Source organism: Mustela nigripes, chromosome 10, assembly GCF_022355385.1.
Source record: "Mustela nigripes isolate SB6536 chromosome 10, MUSNIG.SB6536, whole genome shotgun sequence".
Lineage (NCBI taxonomy): Eukaryota > Metazoa > Chordata > Mammalia > Carnivora > Mustelidae > Mustela > Mustela nigripes.
The window spans coordinates 47168833-47189847 of NC_081566.1; the positions used below are offsets into that span (position 1 = coordinate 47168833).

The 21015-nt window shown below is 38.7% G+C and overlaps 1 pseudogene; it reads left to right on the forward strand.

The window, feature by feature from the left end:
- The first annotated feature begins 2791 nt into the window (after nt 1-2791).
- On the forward strand, nt 2792-11241 carry LOC132025999 (large ribosomal subunit protein eL43-like; annotated as a pseudogene).
- Nucleotides 11242-21015: the final 9774 nt, after the last annotated feature.

A 21015-nucleotide genomic window follows, 5' to 3' on the forward strand; every position in this document is an offset into this window, starting at 1 on the left:
TAATTTTTTAAGATGTTGTGGTTTATAAGACTTGTGACTAAAATCTCAAATTTGGAAAAGAATATAAGATGCAATGCTCTTGGGCCATCTGGTTGGCTCAGTTGATTGAGGGTCTACCTCCTACTCAAGTCATGTTCTCGGCGTCCTAAGCCCTGTGTCAGTCTCCGTGCTTAGCAGGGAGTCTGCTTCTCCCTCTCTTTCTGCCTCTCCCCTCCACTGCTCATGCTCTCTCTATCTCTCAAATAAATAAAATCTTAAAAACGAAATAAAAGAAGCAGTGTTCTTTCTTGTAACGTATGAAATGCAGAAGGCAGCTATTGAAGACGCGAAAACAGAGCTACTAGACAGATTAGTGACTTGTCTAAAGTTACACAGACAGTAAATGGCTGACCCTAATGTCTAGGCCCTTAGCCACAGAATAATAATTCTTCATTCTTGGGCACTTCCTTGAGCCAGGCAAGGCTTCACATGCAGTAACTTGACAGTAACTTCTCTTACTTTACTTATTTACTTACTTCTGTATGTCTTGTGCCCATCCAATGTGCTATCTTCATAACTGTTAGTTTAAGTAGCCCCCCTGAAGGGTCTAGATGACAGGCTGGATTTTGATGGAAAGAAGGCCAAGGATAAGTGCTGGGGAGAGGACAAGCTCTTGTGATGAAGTGAAGTGGAGATTTCTTTTTTAATTGTGGTGAGAACATTTAACATGAGGTCTACCCTTCTTTACAACATTTTAAGTGTACAATACATTATGGTTAACTACAGGCACTCTGTTGTATGAAGGATCTCTAGAACTTATTCATCGTGCATGACTGAAACTTTATACTCATTGAAAAGCAACTTTCCATTTCCACATTCCCCCAGCCACTGGCATCTAACATTCTATCCTCCGCTTTTATGAGTTTAACTATTTTAGGTATCTCATATAAGTTGAATCATGCAGTATTTGTCTTTGTGAGCTTGGTTTATTTCACTTAGCATAGCATCCTCTAGCTTCATCCATGTTGCATATAGCAAGATTTCAAGAAGTACAGATTTTTTAATAAGAATAACTGCCATCCACTGATGCAGGTGCTCAGACTTTACAGGTTGTGGTAAAGGTTGGATGCTCCCCCCCCCCCTTCATTTATAACAAACCCTCTGGCTTTTAGCTGGGCACACCTGCAGAAGAGTTGTGTGCAACTTCCAGAAAATGTCCTTAAAGACTAGAAGCATGCTCTTCTTTTTTGCTTCTGTCCTCCTGCCTGGGATGCGACCTGAATGACTGGAGCTCCAGGAACCATCACATATCATGAGGGAAGCTTGGGGATTAGGCAATAAGGTAGAAGTAGCCTGACTTTCTGATATTAAAAGGGCCACCTGTGTTCTGGAATGAATCTCTTTGGACACTTGCATGTGAGAGGAGTGAAGGAAACTCTCCTTGTTTAAACCACAGTTATTTTTGAAATGTTATTCATAGCTGAAATAAATTCCAGCTAATTTACATATATAATTTCATTTTATCCTGACAATAACTCCCTGAGGTAGGTACTATGATTATCTTGATTTATAAGTGAAAAAATCAAGGCCCAGAGAACCTTAGTAACTTTCTCATGGTCACCCAACTATTGGAGGGTAAAGCTGGGATTCTAATATCCCCTCTTAGACATGAGAATGTATTCATCAAATATTAGGTTAATGGGACAAAAGGACCTCCACTGGTTTTACGTCTCTAGTTAGGGTCTCTTTCTAATAAGGCTACATGAGAGGCCTGACCCTTCAGTGGTCCTCAGCACAGGCGGGTAGGTCATTGCAAAGGTCTCATTACAGCCGATACCTAGTAGAGACCACAAGATGTTTGGTTAGGATGTATTGGTCTTTCTTACTGAATACTTATCAAACTGATTTGAACAATTAAGAAATTTGTTAGCTTACATAAAAGGAGAACCAGACATAGAGCAGTCTTCAGGGTTAGTTGATGAAGCGGGTAAGTAAGGTAACAAGAACACAGGCTCTTTCCCCCCTCTGCTCTGTGGTTCACAGCATCAGCTTCATTCAGAATTTGGTGCTTTCTGTGGTAACAAGAAGGCTGCTCATAGCAATCAGGATTATCTATTTTCTTATTCACATGTGGCAGAGAGAAGGCATTTCCTTGTTTTTCCTTTAAAATTGATAAAGAACTTTCTTTTTTTTTTTTTTAAAGATTTTATTTATTTGACAGACAGAGATCACAAGTAGGCAGAGAAGCAGGCAGAGAGAGAGGAGGAAGCAGGCTCCCCACTGAGCAGAGAGCCCGATGTGGGGCTTGATCTTAGGACCCCGGGACCATGACCTGAGCCAAAGAAATCTGCATGGCATCCCCGAAGGCCAATGCTGCTCCTGCCTAAGGACTTCACCTCCAAGTAAATCCCCCTCCTCCTGGACCAGGTGCTTCTGTACAGGACATCCCCTCTCCATCAGATGTAGCAACAGAGATAAAATGGTCCAGGGGAGTGGTAGTCTGAGCAAAGGAGAGGTCCTTGCTCAAAACCACAAGGAAGACATTTTTTTTTCCTTCCACTGACTGGAGTCCAGAACTGTAGTGCTTCCCCTGCTATGACAGGTCCACAGCAGAGCAGCTCTGTCACGCGAGCCATCCTAAATACTGCCCCTCGGGGAACACCGCCCTCTCACTGCATGCCACAATAAATGGCCCACTCCCATCCACCTGAAATCCTAGGTCTTTCTCCTCTGAGCCCTTTCTCAGATACATCCCTATCAGACAAAGAGACTTGGAAGAAGAACCTATAAGTGAGAAACAGAGACCAAGAAGATGAAACTGCAGCGTCAGGAGAGTGGCCGAGAGAATCGAATGCTTCAGTCTTGGAGTTTGCAAGTAATGGTGTGTGGCTTGTCCCAGGCCTGTGCAATCTCTTTCTTCTCACATTGAGGGTATGCTGATAGAGCTCACCTAAGGGCCCCGTTGCCGGCATCTGGAAGGTATTCTCCAAACACGACTTTGCTGTGTGGAGGGGGGCTGTTGACCCCTACCCCCTGGTGTGTCTCTCTCTGAAACAGTGGAGGGCGTGGGATGCTGTCACTTTCCCCACGCACTGCTCCCAGTGCTCCCTCTGCCTCCTCCGCCCAGCTTACTACTTCATCTCTCCTCCCAAGATGCAGTGCTCCTCACCAGCCCGCACAGATTCTTTCTTGTCTTCCTTTTTTGGCAAAAGGGGGAGGATGTGAGGGAGAGGAGGTTGCAGTCTCCACCTGTGTCTATAAAGGGAGGTTGCTGGTGGGAGTACGGGTAAAATAGTGCTCTGGGAGCCCTCTGGTTTTGTGCCCAAAGGCAGGTACTGGGGAGAGAATTAAAATCTCATGCCTCTCAGACAGACAATTTTGTTCTTTCTCAGGTTGTAAACCATGTGTCATCAAAAGACTGTGATTCCTAAATTAGCTTCATGGCATGCTTGGGCAGCCGAATTTCCACTTAGAATCTGGCAATGGATTGCCTGTCAATCACAGGTCTTGGTGTCCTGCATTTTTCCTCTTACTGTCTTCACAAACACCCTAGGGGACATTGTGAGACATTGCTTCTGAGAATGCTCACCAAAGTTCATTTAAAACTGCTCTTTGCAACAGTATTTTGATAAGTGCATCTGTAAAGCCATATAATTTTTTTTCTGCTCAGAAATGAAAAGAAGTCTCATGACTGGTTTGACTAGATGCCTACTTAAATGACTAACGCCACCTCAGCTTAATTACTGATCTCCGTATTTGAAGTTAATGCGCAATTTTTAAACCAACACTTTCTCTTCAGCACTAAAAAAATTGCTGCCTGATTTCTATATAAATTAAAAATATCTCAAGTGACTTGCCTCTAGCCATACCTCTTTCACAAAGCTTCCATGGTATCAGCACTTACTGTACCAGAAGGCCTTGTATCATCAACTCACATTTTAAATGTGTAAGAATTCATCTTCCCCTCAACAAAGATTCCTTGAAGGCTAGAATTACAATATATATAACACATATATATGCATTATACATATATAAATGTATATGACATGTAAAACATATATATATGTATATAATATACGTGTTTTTAATACATATGTTATACAATATATTATATATATAGATATATATATATATGCTTTTACTACTTCCAAAAATACTGGTTGCATCTTCTGTCACATTTCTGTCCCTACTGATATCATTTTAGTTTCAGTTTTTATTTCTTCTTATTTGTACAATTGTGATTGTCTTTCCTGTAATTTCTTCTCATCTCAATTTACACTACATGAAGTAGCTAGATCAGACTTTTGGGGAATAATTCTCGTCTTGCTAGTCTCTTGGGCAAAAATGATGTAAAAAAATTCCCTATATTTCTTTAACAATAAAGCTAAAGTTAATCTTTAGCCACGTCTTTTTGGCTATGCTAGGTCCTATGGCCTCCTAACTCTTATTTGATATTTTTCTAGCATTTTGAATTGTATGGCCTGAACTACTTTTCCAAAACTTTCTTCTCCCTTAGCTTCTAGAACAGCATTTTCTCTTGACTCCAGTGGTATCTCTGTTAATTATTCCTCAGTGTCTTTTGCTGAACCTCAACATGTCTCTCAAATCTTGATATACTCTAATAGATGCTTGGTCTCTTCTGTTATCTCTCCACATGACAGGCTTTTCCTGGGGAAGCTAACTTATTCTCCAGCACTAACTTGCGTGTACACAGTGAGGAATCCAGATTCTTAGTCTTCAGGCCTGACTTATCTACCTGGTTCCAAACATGTGTTTTCAAATGTCTGGTGAAAAAAATCATATGCTTATGTCCTCCATTACAATGATTCTTTCAATGGCTGAAAGGAGTTTCATTATTAAATTTTGGGGGAAAATCCATTTTTCTTGTATATAAATAACCTATAATTATAAATCAAATTTCCATAACGGATGAAGAAGGAAGAAAAATAGTGGCAAGTGGGCTTTCCTTTTGATTTTGGTACTTATTTTCCACACAGCCTTGAAAATGTCACTTAAATTCATGGGTCTTCAGTTTGATGACTAATCAAAAAAAAAAAAGGACTACTCTAGTTGAGGCAACTCACGTGGTGGGAAATGGGCTGGGTCTGAAGTCTTGTCTTGGTTCTGTCCCAAGTGAGCAAAGTGATATTAGTGAGTCATTTTCCTTTCTAGTTCTTTGTGTCTTATGAAATAAGAAGATTGGATTAGTTATTAAAAGACCTGTTCTATGTACTGCTATCCTAGTATAGGTTACGTATGATTGTGAAAACACCTTGCACCCTGTTAGGCATTATATGGTTCTAAGGTATCACTAAGAGTATAAACATTCGGGGCGCCTGGGTAGCACAGTTGGTTAAGCGATCGACTTTTGGTTTTGCTAAGCTCTGATCTCAGGATCATGAGATTGAGCCCCCTGTTGGGCTCCTTGCTCAGTCTGGAGTCTGCTTGAGTTCTCTCTCCCTCTCCCTCTGCCCCCCTCCCACCCCTCCAATTCTCTCTCAGATAAATAAACCTTAAAAAAATAAAAAGCATAAACAATCAAGTTGACACTGAAGATGAGGGGCTAAATCATTAAGAACTGATAAGCTCTGGGTCCTATTAGCATCTATAATGATGGGATCATTTGTGTTCATGAGCAAGTTTTAAGTTAGAATCACTGAATTACTATTTACCGTCAGTATAATTACCAATAATTGTTGTTTATAATAATTTAGTATTGGCTGCACAATTAACAGTAGACTTCTAATATTGCATATTGTATTATATACTACATCTATTAAGAATATAGATGCCATTTTTTATTGTTTCTCTATTCTAGTAGGTTGACTCTTAATAGAGTCAGTAAGCTTTTTTGTTTTAAGGAATGAGATTATATACTACAAATTGAGCACAAAAATAGGAAAATAGGAAAGTATAAAAATCTAGTAAGAGATAAAGGGAAATATATCCTTTAGATACCTTACAATACCATAAAAAGTTCAGGTACTATATGACACAGAATTCTCAAAGGTTTTAAAGGGGAAAACAGATTCTAACCCTTCTGGATTTATGTGACTTTCCTGTTTATATTTCATGTTCCATTTAGACACCAGTTGAATGGTCAACAAAAGTTTTTGTCCTTTTTCTAGATAATGGTTGTAGAAAAGATTTGACTAATCCCCATTCCTCCCCACAATTTCTAGTCTGACCTGGAATGAACAGAGCTGTACACATGCATACATGCTCAATCTACTTGGAAATGAAACTAGTCCCTTTGGAAGTTTAACCACTTTAGGAAACACATTTGACACTACCTGATTTTATGCAATTTGGCACTTACATAATCTATAATGCCAATTTTATAATAAAGCAAGACAATTTTAAAACATCCTTATAAAAATCTGTGTTTTGCATGCATGATATTTATAATATACCTAAAATCTGTTTTTTGTCTCATCAAAACTTTTTATTTAGTTCAGATGTTTGTTTTGTTTTTAATTCGAATTGCACATCTTTTCTGTTTTAATCATAGGAATGAAATGATCTGCCTGAAAAAGTACACTTTTTTAATTTCCTTATCTATCTGGGCTGTGCAGAAGGTGTTCCCTCTGAGACCTGAGTCTGTGATTTCCTCAATAATTCCTATCTCACTGATGAAGAGTTCCAGGCAGGTTATTCATTAATTGTTGTCGTCAGTAACCTCACTCACAGTATTAGCTGTCAGATTCACTGCCAAGCTTCCTTTGTTACTGGCCTTAGTAAGACAAACCTTTGTTTATCTTTCATGACAGCTCATAGGCTGTCTTGGATGCCCTGCCTAGCGAGGAGGCGTGGAATGCCACCCTTCTTTACACGTTGTCATTCCTGATGCCATGAACCATTTCTCAACTCTTACTTAGTCACTTCCTTTCAACTCCCGGGTAATGTTCATTGCATTTCTTGGGCTTGGTTGGGTAGCTAGGTAACACTGAGATGTGCAAATGGTTTCTTTACACTGTGATTTGCTTTCAATCAGAGTTTGCTGTTGAGAAGGGCTACATGGGTTAAAGATTTATGAGACTGCTTTCGAGATCATTATCTTTTTGTGTTCCAGACTCTAGCTAACAAGAGATATTACCATCAGTCACTGGCAGATCACGGGGACTTACCTAAATTTTGTTGAGTCCCAGACTCTTGTCCTAGGACGTGTTCAGGATGCAGGTAAAGAAACAGAGGAGGGGAATGGTGTTGTTATGACGAGACCTGGAAACCTTGTGCCATCTTTAGCATATTTGTGAGGTAGCAGTATGCATGACATCCATCCAAGATGGTCTGTGAAATGGAGAAATTATGCATACATTTTATCATCTAAGTTTGGGTGAGTAATAATGGGTGGATAAGAAGAAATTAGGAATGAGGGGTGCCTGGTTCAGTCAGTTAAGTGTCTGATTCTTGATTTTGGCCCGGGTCATGATATTAGGATCATGAAATTGAGCCCTGCATTGGGCTCCATGCTGGTTGTGGAATCTGCTTGATATTTCCTCTGCCCCTCCCCCTACTCACATGCTCTTTCTAGAAATAAATAAGTAAATAAATAAATAAATAAAATCTTAAAAAAAAAGAAGAAATTAGGAATGGAAGTCTAAGGAATGACTAATATTTGTCTTAAATGACTTAAGAATGTTTTTTAAGCTAAATTAGAAATAAACAAGTGTGCAGTCTTTTGGTAAAGTCTAACATGTATCATTTTTCTCTGGGATAGATTTGCTTATTTATTCATTTAACAACATTTATTAGGCATCTTTCATGTGTCTCAACCTGTGTTAAACTCTGAGAATAAAAGGGAATGTAAAACAGTTTATTTCCTCTGAGGAGTTCATAGTCTCATGAAAGGGCAGATATACATTTAAATGTGATGTGACAGTGGTTGAATAGTCCTTCTTTAGTCTTGGTGTGTGGTCTTTCCCTTCTGCTTCATCTGCCATCAGGGTGACGAAAGACTTTCATTCCTTTCAGGGTACGAGGCACACATATGAGTATTCTGGGCCATTGAAAAGGTATTTTCCAATATCGCACAATTAAGAAGGGGCTACCCTGGGGAGTGGAAAAGCCACACCCAAAGTGATGGGAAGAATACTAACTACTTCTCAGTTAGGGTGAGAGGTGTTGTTCTCTGGAGTTTTGAGGTAGGTCTGAAGACTTGGGTCACTTTGTAAGCCACAACCTTGCCTGGTAATGGATGGCTCCCTAGAACTCTCCATATAATTGTCCTAACCCTGGGTGGAGCTGGAGAGGATGCATGGAAGTTAGAAAGCCAATGCATACTCTAAAGAAGGCTGTTGGGCCAATTGTGTCATCTTGGAATATAATTCTGTGCTACTTCTTTTGGGTCTCCATTTTGAACTTTTCTTTAAAGTGATGGTTCTGTGGAAACTCTAGGGCTGTCTGATGTTTCTCAGATAAATAAATGCATAAATATATATAGGATTGCAAAAAACCATAATTATGTTGAAATATCATAATCAAAATATTTTTAAGAAGAAAAAAACAGTGACAGAGGAGACTTACACTTTCAGAAAAGTGGAATACATTTTCTTTTCCTTATTCCTCCCACTAAAAATAACTAAAAGCCCTGGACATTACATATGAAACAAACAAAAAAAGACTCTGAAAGGTGGAGAGAAGTAAAAGACCAGCTAGAGACTTTAGAGACCAAGGAATGTTATGGTTGTGATTTCCCTAGATTGTCTTTTTGCCTTAATGTATTCTAGACCTAAAGCTAAAAAGCTGGCAACTCAGAAATGTCAATACATACAGACAAAAAAGTCCCAACAGAAGCTTTCTTTCTTTATAGCCAAAGGGTAAGGAAAGGGAAAGTCTAGCAAGACAGAAAACTTTAAACAGTAAGCATTCCACTCCAGCCAAACACCATAGAAGAAAAAAAATCTGTGGCCCCACCCACATCTATGCAAGCAAAGGCTGAATGGGTTGTAGTGGAGTTCTAGTGGAGAGTTGTGACTCCTATCCCTGCCCAGTGTAATGATAAACTTCTCTTCCCCTCAAGTAGCAACAGAAGCCAAGTGGGAAATTTGGATTTCTAGTCCACCTGAAATAATAAGGCAGCATCTCCCTTCTCCTGCTGGAACAGTGTCAGATGAAATCAACTAAAACAGGAAGTGTCAATAGAACCCAGAGTCTCATAACATAATATTCAGAATGTCCAGATTATTATACAAAATCAATTGTCACACCAAGAAATAGGCTAATCTCAGCTCAAATGAAGAAAAAAAAAAAGAGAAACAATCAGTAGATGCCAACAAAGAGATGACAGAAATGTTAAAGTTATCTGGCAAAGATATCAAAGCAACCTTTATAAAAATATTTCAGTAAGCAGTTATGGACATACTTAAAACATAAGTAGAAAGTTTCAGCAGAGAAATAGAAGATATCAAGAAGAACTAAAGGGAAAAATTAGAAATGAAAAATACAAGAACCTAAATAAAAACATTCAATGGATGGGCCCAAAATTAGAATGGATGAGACACAGGCAATAATCAGTGACCTTAAAGATAAAATAGAATTTCTCCAGTTTAAAAGAGTAGAGAAAATGGAGAGAAAAAAAATGAACAATTCCTCATGTACTTGTGGGATTACAACAACAACAATAACAACAAAAGGAAGGCTGAGAACTTCCCCAATTCAACAAGAACACTAAACCTATATAATCAAGAAGGCAAATGGGTCACAAAAAGGAAAAACCCATAGAAATCCACATCAAAATGTATCATACACAAACTTCTAAAACTAAAAAGCAAAATCTTGTAAGGAGTGAGAGAGAATGACCTTACTCATAGGGAGAAAGCAATTTGAATGACATGAGATTTATCAGAAATCATGGAAGCCGGAGAAAGTGGCATGTCATTTTTATGTGCTGGAAGAAAAGAACGGTCAAACCCAAATTCTATATTTAGGGCAAATGTCCTTTAGGAATGAAGGAGAAATCAAGACATTCTCTGATAAAGGAAAACCAAAACCATTTGTCAGCATTAGAACTATTCACGGTTCTTATCTCATGAAAGGAAGGGGAAGATGGGCATACTGATAACCAATTCAAAACATTAAGTAGCAAAAGAGATGGTGTAAGACTTGCACTATGGAGTACTACTCAGCAATAAAAGGAAAAGCCACTGATACATGCAATATCTTGAAGAATCTCTGTAGTATTATGTTGAGTAGAAAATCCAGTCCCCAAAGGTTATACACTGGAGGATTCCACTTATATGACATTCTAGAAATAACAAAGTTATAGACATGGAGAGATTAGTGATTGCTAGGGTTTAAGGATGGAGTAGGGTGGCAGGGAAGTTTGCATGACTACAAAAGGGCAGCACAAGGGATCCTTGTGAAGATAGAAATGTTCTGTTTCTTGACTGTATCAATGTCAGTATCCCGTTATGATATTTTACTATAGTTTTGTAGGATGTCACCATTGGGGAAACTGGGAAACTGAGAATACACAGGATCTCCTTGTATTGTTTCTTGCAATTATATGTGAGTCAACAATTTCTCAAAACGTTTACTTAAAAAACTGTAATAGAATAACATATATGCTTCTTTATTCACACTTTAAACTTTTTTAAAGTTTCTAGCAGTAAGTCTAATTACTATTGGAACTTGGAAGTAATGATGAATGCAAACAATGTTTCAAAATACCTTCAACAACTGTAACGTGGCATAAAAATATCTGTACTTTGTGACAGTCACATGTCTTGCTACTGCTGTTGTTGTTTGTTGCTTAGATTCATAATGGAAGGAAATGCTAAATTTACTTGGAAGTTGGTGAAAATAAAGATGTAATTCTTTCCTATCCAAGGATACAGACCCCCAAAAGGTCTAAAAGCAGGTTTTGTACATCTGCTCAAACAATGAGAATGCTTCTGATTGACAAGAGAAATAAGATTAATTCTTGGGGACAGATTTCTCAGAAGGCTATAGTCTCTGAGCTTGGACCTAGTTTGTAGGGATATGGCTAAGATGGACCCAAAAGGTCAGAATCATTGATAAATATGGGACACCTTATGGTGCCTCTCTCAGGAAAATGGTGGATAAAATTGAAATAAGCCATCATGCCAAGTACATTTGCTCCTTCTGTGGCAAAACCAAGATGGGAAGAAAAGCCATGGGCACCCAGCAGTGTGGTTCCTCCATAAAACAGTGGCTGATGGTCCCTGGACCTACACCACCACCTCCGCCCTCATAGTAAAGTCTACTATGAGAAGACTGAAAACATCGAAAGACCAGTGAAAGCTCCACCATTGAAGCTCCTCCATTTGAAACATTACTAGCTTATAATAAATGGGTTAATTTATGGAACAACAACAACAAAGCTATTATGGAGGTGCGAACAAATAACTTGGGAGATCAGAAGTATTTGCTCTGCTTCATGAAGTTTTAAAGAGATCAAAGTTTTGACAAGAATTTGAAGAGGGAATAAGGAAATCTCACAGGAAAGAAGGGCATTTCAGACAAGAAAACAATGTGTGCCAAGACCTGGGGTGTGGAGCCACCTGAGAAGCTCAAGGAGTATTGAGATGTCTGCTTTGACAGCAGGCCAGGGTGCTTTAGTAGAGACTAAAGGGGATAATTTAAGAAACTATCAAAGAAAACTGGAAAAGTAATTGAACCAGAATGAAAAGAGCCTGCTAATAGACCTGAAGCTGATTGTATAAATGATTCAGGGTCGCTGAACAGGCTTTCCTCGATGGAGAAATGAAGTTGGAGATCAGATTTAATTTGAAAAAGGGAAGGGGAGTTAAATTTGGATGCCTCCGTGTGCCAGCCCAGTGTTAAGCAGAATGCGTACAATGCTTCTTAGATTTCTTAGCACGGTTTCTAACATTGACATAAGTTACCAGTAAACAATCTGATAGCGCTTCGGTATCATCCCAGAGGCTGAACAACTAATTAAAATGGTGAATCAAGGTAACAACTGGAGTCTGATCCATCTTTCAGCTCCATGTTCTTTCCACCCCTTTCCACAAGTAGGATGAACAGGAGTGAGACCGGTCTGAAGGGGAGAATGTTCAGCAGAATGCAGTCAGGAATCCAGCCGCGAGGTGGTGAGAGCCTGCCCAAAGGCAGACTGTCTTCAGGGAATTGTTTGTTTTTTAAGAAAAACAGTGTTACCCTGGAATTACTTAAATGCTAGTGTTACTGGGTTCTTTGTGGAAATTTAAGGAGTAGAGCTTCGAGGGGAAATCTCTGAGGTTTAGTGACTCAGTAATGCGAGTGGGTGAGGTTTCTAACCCTCATAAAAAGGTATACAGTGGCAGGTTTTCAGCCCAGGGGATGGAGTGGGTGGTGATAATGTCAGCGACATGATAGGGCACTAGGGAGAGAAGCAGGATGCCACCTGAGGAAATAAACCATTAAGAAATAATCAGAAGGACAGTAGCCTGGAGTATGAAAATGACATTAGCAAAAAAAAATGTGGGTGCCCTAGTATCCTTCGTGATTTGAGAAATGCCTCAAGGGATTCTTAATTTTTAGAACTTAAAAAATACTGAATGCAATATGTTGTTGGTTCAGAAATGATCCTCTCTATGGAAAAATATTATTTTGGAATTAATAAGAAGTTATGGCTTAGCTAACACAAGTTTTAAGGCTCTTATTTAAAAAGGAGTTGTTGTTGTAAAGCAGAGCTGGGCTTTGGTTTAATCGGTCAGTCAACACTAGTTCAGGGAGCATGTCACAGCACTACACAGCTAAAATATGCCTTCCCAGACCATCCTGTCCCTTCCCTATCTGACCACTTAGTTTATTTCTTTCTTAGGCATTTGTCATAATCTGGAATTATCTCGTTTATTCACTTGTTCAGTAATTATTGACTCCAGTGGAATGTCCTTTCCATAGGGGCCGGAATCCTCTCTCTTTTATTCAGCGTGGTGTGCCCAGTGCCTTGCACACAGTAGGTATGCAGCAAGTTTTTGTTGAATGAAGGATTGGAGGCAAAGATTGATAAACTGGTGTGCCTGAGGAATGTGAGTTGGGTCTTGAAAAATATATAGGATACAGGTAGAATAAATGGAGTGGGAGGCCTGTCCAGACAAGAAGGCCAATATAAGTGAAATGATGTTGGCTTTGCTTTTGGAAGGAGGAGAGCAGATGGATGGAGGCAGTGATTTTTATGTTAGATTGTTTGGGAAAAAAATTAAAATTATAAGGATAGGGATAGATTTCAGGAATATCCAAAGCCAAGCAGGATTTTGAGCTAGAAGAGATTTTAGAGACCCAGTCAAGTGTTTACAAATGAAGGAGTTGAGAGGGGACAATCCCTGGGTTAACCAGGCAGTTAATGCTGTTATGACCAGATTCTCATTCTGTTGACTTCTAATCTAGTGCTTGTTCTATGCTACTCAGAAATACGGAGGCAATGAAACTTTTTGAATGAAGCACAATATATAGTTAAATTGGCATTTATGAGGAATAATCTGCTTCCATATGTAGGATGAGTTGGAAAAAGGAAATTCTAGTTTTTTAAAAAAGATTTTATTTATTTATCTGACAGAGAGAGATCACAAGTAGGCAGAGAGGCAGGCAGAGAGAGAGAGGAGGAAGCAGGCTCCCTGCTGAGCAGAGAGCCCAATGTGGGGCTCGATTCCAGGACCCTGAGATCATGACCTGAGCCGAAGTCAGAGGCTTTAACCCACTGAGCCACCCAGGCGCCCCAGGAAATTCTAATTTTAAGAGAACAGGCAACAGCCCAAGAAGCAATATTGGCCTGACACAAAGAAGACCTAGATAATGATGGTAGAGGAGTAGAAGGAGAAGGACAGTAATCACTGAAGGACAAACAGACAGAACTGAAACAGCAGATTAAATTTTGTTACTCTAAAAGGCCTTTTGTGATAAAATATTTAATACTTAGAATATTTTTTTCAGGGGTACCTGGCTGGCTCAGTCCACAAAGCGTGTGACTCTTGATCTCGGGATTGTGAGTTTGAGCCCCATGCTGGGTATAGATTGCTTAAAAATAAAATCTTTTTTTTTTTAAAAAGAATATTTTAGTTCAGTCCCACCTAGAATATTTACATGTTTTGCTTTTAACTTTTGCAGAATGCATATTGAACAAAGAAGTATTTATTTTTGTAACAGGTTGTACAAATTCAGAAGAAATGCATGTTGTTGTCTAAATAGTTGGAACACAAAAATCATATGTTAACATAAGGCCTATATTAAATCATATCAGCCATAACTAAAGACTCATGAAGCGAAAGATACAGCGTTGAGAACGGTTTTCCCCCAAACTTGAAAGCTTTGATTTTCCTGTTAATGATAATAAATGATTTCTATTTTGTGTTAAAAGCTTACAAATGTCTTCCACATGAATTATATCTTTTGATCCCCCCCACCAGAGCTTGAGGCTGAGATGAGGTGAATGAGAAAACTGTGACTCCTAGAAGTGACATTTCCACACACAAAACTTTAGGAAGTGGAGCTATAAATCAAATTTCTATAGCTATTCCTTGTATTAGACTTATTTTCTCTTTTAATACTTTCCAGCCATATTTAAACTGATAAAGACAATTCATGCAGTCGGGATGAAAATCATGTGTGTTCTGGGTTTTGTTTAGCAGTGACCTATTTTGTGACATCCCCAAGTGCTTACTTTATCATAGACTGTCTCTTCTGTCACTTCAGAACAATATTCCAAAACAAGTTCCTCTCAGCGTTGTGTAATGGACATTGCCAATTGACCACACAGTTTCACCTCCTCCTTTCTAACAAAACCCCAAGTTGTTTCAGCTACCTGTTGCTTCCTTAGGCACGATCTCACTTCTAGACTACAGAGTTGTATTGGATCCTGGTGATTCCATACCCTTGACCCATGATCATTCAAAAACCCAGCGTTAAGCCAATTCGTTTATGATTTCTTCTATGGACTGTGACAAGTTGATCTAATTAGATTGAAGAAATAAACATTTTCCCTGTCATTGGAGGAGCAATCTTTTGGTGTCCATTGCTACCCTTGTTAATGGCAACTGTTTTGGACCATGGTGGAAGCTACTGTGTTGACACAACTGAAGTATGGAGGAGGGCTGAGTGAAAGGGAGTGCCGAATAACAGCAGGAGCTCAGGGTGCACCAGGATTGGTATCTACCCTAGCTTTGAATTAGTGTATTTTCATGCCGGTTTGATTGGGGTTTTCTAATACTTGCAGACAACATCATCCCAGTGCTAGATGTAAGCGAGGATAGCATATGTTAACCTAAGGCCTATATTAAATCATATCAATAATAACTGAAGACTCATGAAATGAAAGATACAGGGTTGAGAACAATCCACTGAAGTTAAGTTCCCCTGATGGCAGAGTTCATTGATCTTGTCAATTGCTCTGTTGGGTACCTGGATGAATATTGTTGAATGCATGAAAGCACTATTCTAATTCTAATAATTCTAGGGGAACCTGGGTGGCTTGGTCTGTTGAGCATCTGACTCTTGATTTTGGCTCATGATCTCAGGGTTGTGGGGTCGAGCCCCACATTGGACTTGGAGCTCAGCACAGAGTCTGCTTGAGATTCTCTCTCCCTCTACCCCTCCCTCCACTTGTGCTCTCTTAAAAACAAAACAAAACATAAATAAAATTTAAAAAAATTATAATGAGCACAGAAGTCGGTTATTTTGAGAAACTGACTCATTCAAGCCAGGGTTTTCATATTAACTGAGTTAGTCGTCTTCCAGTCAACAATAGCGTTTGATCTAGACAATACTTTTGTCTAGAAAATGATGCAAAGCAGTGTTAATAGATAACTCTTAAATAAATAATATTATTACTAAACATTGTTTGCTAGCACTTCTGTAAGTATTTTGCATGTATCAATCCATTTATTTAAAAAAAAATTAAAAGAACAAAAAAAACCTGTAAGGCAGTCTGATATTCCTCTGCTTTCGACTTGAGAGACAGCGAAGTTCGTGCCTGGCTGGCTGAGTAGGAAGAGCATGTGACTTTTGATCTCAGGGTTATGAGTTCAAGCCCCATGTTGGGGGTAGAGAGTACTTAAATAGTTAAAACTTCACACAAAAAAAGTTCCATAATAAGTCACACAGCAAGCAAGAGAGGGGACATTTGAAGTGTGGCAATCTAGCTTCATTGCCTTCATATGGGAAATAGAAGATACTTTTCCCAATTAAAGGCAACATGGTGGTGAAGAATTTTGAGAACCACTGGCTATGAAATGTATTTGGGCATTGGAAAAAAATAAAGTATAAATTCATTTTGGTTTGTGATCTATCATCTAGATTCAACCTTTATTGCTATGAGTTCCAATAAGGGGGACACATGGGGCTACTGAACCCTTGAATGTGACTAGGGGGCATTTGAATATTCTGTAAGTATAAACACACATCAGATGTAATAAAACTTAATTTGAAGACTTAATTTTGAGGACTTAATAAGAGAAAAATATATAACATACCTCTTCAATAATTTACTATATGAATCACATGCCACAATGATAGTACTGTTCTGAGTATACTGGGTTACATAAAATACACTGTTAAAATTAACTTCATTGGTTTCTTTTTGCATCTTTTAAAGATTTTATTTATTTATTTATTTGACAGACAGAGATCAGAAGTAGGCAGAGAGGCAGGCAGAGAGAGAGGAAGGAAGCAGGCTCCCCGCTGAGCAGAAAACCCAATGCGGGGCTTGATCCTAGGACCCTGGGATCATGACCTGAGCCGAAGGCAGAGGCTTTAATCCACCGAGCCACCCAGGTGCCCCATCTTTTTGCATCTTTTAATGCGTCTATCAAACTAAAAAGTTTGCATCTTTCAATTAGGCTATAAAATATAAACTAAAAACTATATATGTGGCATATTACTTTTTTACTGAATAGCACTACTTTCCTGATTTTATCTTTGATGTTGTTTCTGGGCTCTTTCTACATTCTCTGGATTAAAAAAAAAAATGACTCAAAGTTCAGATATACTTCATCAACATTAACATTTTCAGTAGTAGATGGATTATTTTTTTCTAAAAATAGTTGTATGAAGACCAAAATTATTTTTGAAATTATTGTTACTAGCTGTCCTACGACGTTAATGATCTTACTTGCACTTTTGTGGAATGTTGCAGGGTTTACAAAGTTCTGGAATCTGAAACAGAAGTAGAAGAACTAAGAAAGGGGTAGAACTTTAAGTCCTGACACTGAGGTTACCATGCTCAATGGCCACTTCTGTGAAATCACTCTGTGTGAGAATGCACTGGTTTGTGCCAAATGGGGATTTAACGTCATAAACTTCCGTGCGAGAGGGCAAAGTTCAACCAAGCACCACCTGCTTGTGAAAGCAAAGCTTTATATCTGGTTTTTCTCAGACTCTAGCACAGGTCATGTAAACTGCACATTTTCTTGGTGTTTCAGTATTGCAGTTTCAAAATGCACTTATTGTAGAAAATTTGTGGTTGAGTTCTAAGGCTAAAGATCTGAGGGTAAAGACTGAGAGAATCGTTTGCGATGGACATGGAATGGGTCTCTGAGATCGGAAGTTGCAAATGCATTAAAAAAGAAAAAAAGGCAAAACAACAACCAAGAAAACCAAGTTACTTTTTAGCCCGTAGCAGACGGCAGCAAATAGTTTCTTCTCACTTTCCTATTTGGGTCTTCTCTCTTTTTTATTATTTTGACTTTGATATGACGTCTGTACATGTCTAAGTTATACACCAGCTAAATAAACAGACAAGTCTCACTCCTAAGGGAAGTTTCCATATAGGTCAGTGCAGTTTTTAAAACATATAAATATCAGATTAACTTGGGATTCCAGAAAATCTAATGTTAGGATCTTATCCAAGATCCACATAGTTTAGTTTTTTTCCCCCCTCTAAATTTGCAAGGCAAAAATGTAGAGAGAAAATAAAAAGCTTTGCAGACTCCTTAAAAAATTTTTTTTTACAAATGCACTTAGCAAATTCAAATGAAATCATTTATGTCACTGCTTGTAATTTTTTTTTCACCACATGCATTTTTATGGAAGAGTTTGAGAATCAATCAATGAGCTGATCAGTTAATCAATGATCAATGGCTACTGAGTATCCTTCATGTTTGGAACCTTACTATTACTCTGAAAGTTAAGTAAAATAAGCCAAAATGGTACCACGATTGACCGTTTAGTTGGAAGATAAGACTGACACACCCTTGACAACCTTTCATAGAGGCGAAACTTGATCTGAGCCTTGAGAAATGAGTTAAATTTAAAGGAAGGCAGAGCAGTTCTAAACATGGATAATTTGATCTAATAATGGGAGAAAAATAGTGTATCTCAGGAACAATAAAAGAATCCAGCATTGATTGCTTCTGGATGGTGAAACTAAGACTGGATAGGCAGAAAAAAACAAAGAATTTTTATCTATAGGTATTGGAGTTTCCTCTGATTTGGGAGATACCAGAGAGTTTGCATATTTTCTGGTCAGAAGAGTGATGTGAACACATCGATGTTCAAATGACCATCTAGTGAATGAATTAGAAGGACACCGAACCTGAGGTCTACCCAGGTCCAGGGGAGGGAATGACAACCATGGTGTGTAAACTTGACTGTAGGAAGAGAAGGGAAAGAAGCCTGGGATAAACTGAAGGAAGATTCTATAGAGCCTGATGACTAGGCTGGTTGATCATCTTACCGAAATCCATTTTTAAGAAAAATAAAGTTTAGCTTTTAGTTTTGAGCGTGAGCTCCTGGCCTTTCTTTTCCCGTCCTTCTCGGTAGTTGACCATTTCTTCTGCTCCTTGGCATCTTTCTTGCCCAGAGAAACCCTGGTAAATGTTTGCCAAAAAACTGAATCAACAAAACAGCTTTCAAATATACATCCTCACAGAAACTATCTGCCTACAAAAATGTCATAATACTACACAAGACCTAATCTTACTTTCCCCTTAAGTTAAACCATTTCTCCACCCTGAGTACTTTCCCCTCCATCCTTATTAAATCTACTCATTCTTTAAATCTCATCAAAAAACGCCACTTTATTTTGTTCCTCGACAGATTCTAACTAAAAGTATTTGCATTTTTCTTTTGGTAATTAATCACCAATCATAGCTCACCTGATGTTTTAACTTTTGTACATTATTCCGTAAGCCATATCTATTTTTTAAGTCGGTTACCTTCCCAGGACAGAGCCAAATGTGAGGCTTGAACTCCCCACTCTGAGATCTAGCCCTGAGCTGAGATCAAGGGTCAGACACTGAACAGAGCCACCAGGTGCCCCTTATTTTGGGAGATATTTAATGGGCACCTCTTGGAGGACAAGCTGTGTATCTTACATGTCTATTTATTTCCTCCATGGCATAGACTTGTGTTCTGCATAGTGTAGGCGATGTATAATCTACTATTGTCGCATTGAATTATTTATTGGGTGGCATTGTCCTGGTTTAGGCGCATGACATTTCTTGTCTGGGCTATTAGTGTGGTCTCTTAGCTCATCTCCCTGCCTCCAATTCATCCTCCAAATTGCTGCCCAATTTATTTTTATACATTTTCGTTGAGATTAGTGTCTGTTGCCTCAGAATAAAATCCTAACCTTTAATATTCAAAAACCTTCTATCACCTGGTCCTGGGCTTCACTTCTACACCCATCCTGGGTCCTATTCTCCACACAGAGTGTGGTCTGGTCATGCTGGACCATGGGCCCCAAATGGCTAATATCAGTACTTTGTTGAATCCTGTCACCTTAAGCTAGAAAGGACCTCTTACCCTACAAGAGATTCCTTTTATTTATTTAGTATTTTTTGCCCTTCAGGTCATAGGAGACACTCTTTTGGGCTATTACTGTCACTTCAAGCAACTCCATGCTACTCTTTAGCTAGAATGCCAAAAATAAACCTCATCTCCTTGCTATTGACAACAACAGGAAAACTTGTTTTCCAGAGTTGTCAAAAGGCATCTAAGCCAGTACACAGAAATCTCCATGAAGGTCAAAGCTCACTTTTTAATAGTGGTGAAGTCCCTTCAGTCAGACTAATTCCTTTTTTTAATCTGTGATGGGACTAACACAGGAAAACAAAGTTAGAAACAGGCTAGTGCCTGGTATAGGGTGGGGCTTTCTTAAAGTCCAAATGCACGATGCACCCCAGCCGTAAGAGACTCCCTGCTGGCCCTGACCAAACGTTGTGGTAAAACAGACAAACGCACCAACAAACCCTCTACCAAAGACCCATTTCCTCTGAAATTTTGAGTGATTGCTCTAAACCACATCATTGAAACTCATCTGTTGCCTCCCTATGTTCACATGGCAGAAAATACACAATTCTATTTTTTCAGTGGGACTGCATGAGATTGCTGTATTTTGAAATGCTCCTAAGCTTAAAATCTTTGAAAAAATGAAATACTATCAAAATGAATAGACTGTGGATCTTAAATGTCTGAACTTGGAGAATCTGGAGCATTAAGTGATATTTATTTGTGGAGGTATGTGGCTTCTAATCTTCAACCTGTTTCTGTTTGTTCCACACTAGAGAACATTTGAAAATACCACCTGAATAAAGCCTGTGCTTTTAGTGGCCCTGAAAAAGTCAAAACTCTTGTTTTTTGTTACTATAATCTGGCCTCTTCTTCGATTGAAGGCCAAAAGTTATAAAGAACATGCTGAGTAAGAGGTAGTTATTTTTTTTTGCCAAAGGAAAAACTCTGCAGATATTTTCAGACATTTGAGTCAATGTGCCTTTTAAAACCTTGTACTATTTCCTTGTGCATCGGTAGATACTTGTTTCATCAAAATTTATTTATAAGACCTTTTAATACTCGTTCGTTTATTCAGCAATGATTTATGTCGCTTCCGCTGTGTGTCAGGCAAGGTGCTAGGTGTTGGGATTCAGCAATGAATAGCAAAAGATACTGCCCTCAAATCGTGCTATCCACAGTCTGGGGAGGAGTCATAGGATTATCAAATAATCGTACCAATTAATGAGAATTCTATTAGTGCTCTAAATGAGAGAATCTGGTGTTATGAGAGTGTCTAAAAAGGGATTTGACCTAGATAAGGAGGTCAGGGAAAGCTCCCCTAGGGAAGTGACAATTGCACTGATC